Source organism: Echinops telfairi, unplaced genomic scaffold (assembly GCF_000313985.2).
Source record: "Echinops telfairi isolate 266 unplaced genomic scaffold, ASM31398v2 ScPeMD7_28;HRSCAF=97, whole genome shotgun sequence".
NCBI classification, from domain to species: domain Eukaryota; kingdom Metazoa; phylum Chordata; class Mammalia; order Afrosoricida; family Tenrecidae; genus Echinops; species Echinops telfairi.
The window spans coordinates 5,371,326-5,373,084 of NW_022103925.1; positions in this window are offsets into that span (position 1 = coordinate 5,371,326).

The following is a 1,759-nucleotide window of genomic DNA, read 5'->3' on the forward strand; positions in this document are numbered from 1 at the left end:
CTGGACTGGGTTGACTAGAGAACAAATCCAGAGACACTCATATATGTACAGGAAAGAGCCTTACATCAAAGGGTAATTGTCTATCGAGAAAACATCCCAGCCCAGTCCAGATCAAGTCCTTAAGTCTGATAATTAGCCCATAAGTACGGTACTAGTCCATGTTTCTCTTCAGACTCACACAGCTACATGGAATGATGCCGAATGCAGGAAGATAACAGGCCGGTGGGTGAAGTCTTGTGGATCCAATGGCGGTGGAAGCTTCACAGGGCTGGCTCAGGTCTCCACAGAGCTCGATGTGTCTTGTCAACAAGGTGAAGCAGTAAGCGAGCAAGTTCCCAGAATCATGAAGGCCACGCCCACAAGGGCGCATCATCAGGCTGTGGCTTGACGGACAGGCTAGACCCCACCCCTGCACTTATCAAGGTGACATGAAATAACTGACACAAGTAGTGAAAGAGAAAAGGCATTTTGGATTGAGGTGGAGGGTCCCTGGCTCTGTTGGGTGTGGTATAACTAACTGGAAGGATCAGAGAAATAACCCCAAGTCAACAATTCTTTAGTTTTTAGCCTAAAGAATGATCCAGAGAAGCCTCTAAAGATGCCCACCCCTTCCTGGGCGACAGCAAGTTTCAGCCTAAAGAATGGTCCAGAGAAGCCTCTGAAGATGCTCCCAACCCCCGGGACAGCAAGTTTCAGCCCAAATAATGGTCTAGAGGAGGCTCAGGACACAGGATCCTAGACAACTGCAAGAGTTTCAGCCTAAAAAATGGTCCAGAAAAGCCTCTGAAGATGTCCCACTTCCTGGAGGACAGCAAGAGTTTCGGCCCAAAGAAGGCTCAGGAAATAGCTCCGGTGGAGGGTAAAAATCAGGAGCCATGCTGTGAAAGAAGACCCAAAGAAACTGCAGCCCTGAAGACCCTCAGGGGCAAAAGGCCAAGAAACCAAAAGTTAAAAAGGACGCAGAATCCCAGAATCAGAATAGACCCAGGCCAGCAGTCATCAGAACTGGGATTGCCAGGGGTGCAAAGCCAGTAATTTTCCATGGCACAAGACCTACTATAAATGCAAGAAAGCCTACACGGCAGGTGAGAATGACAACCTTGACCCAGGACCAACTCCTCACTGACTTCAGAAAGGGGTGGTGCCGTGTTGGGGGCCCTGGGCTCCAGGGAATCGTAATTGTTAAAGAAGCTGCTCTTGTCCCTTTAGAAGATCTGCCAAAAGCTAAAGCAGTAACACCTCGACTCAGTGATGGCCCACAGCGGAAGAGGTCTACTCCAACAGGATGCAGCTGAGACCAAAACAGACTTTGGCATGTGTGGGGGGAAAGGGGAGCAGGCAGTAACTTTGTTACAATGCAATTCCTCAGCTGGAGCAAGAGATTTACTTGGAAGAGCTGGGGAGTGGTATTATGGTTCCATAGATGGCAGCATCTTTGAGCAATTTCCTTTTACCCTGTTTCCCCAAAAGTAAGACCTACTTACAGCTGAAATATAAGGCATCCCCCGAAAATAAGACCTCCCCAATAATAAGGCCCCCCGAAGCTACCGTAACTCTGGAATCTGGACCCCGTAGCGGGCGGGTGCCCGCACAGCTCACTGTTGGCTGCAGTGCAGCCAGAGCAGTCAGGAAGTGTGAGGTCTCTTTTAATCAGAGAGCCCGCACAGCCACCAGGACAAGCTGCTGCCTGCTGCTCGCTCTGCCCTGGTGGAGTTTGCCTGCCTCACGATTAGACAGCGAGTTGCGCAGGGCAGGAGTC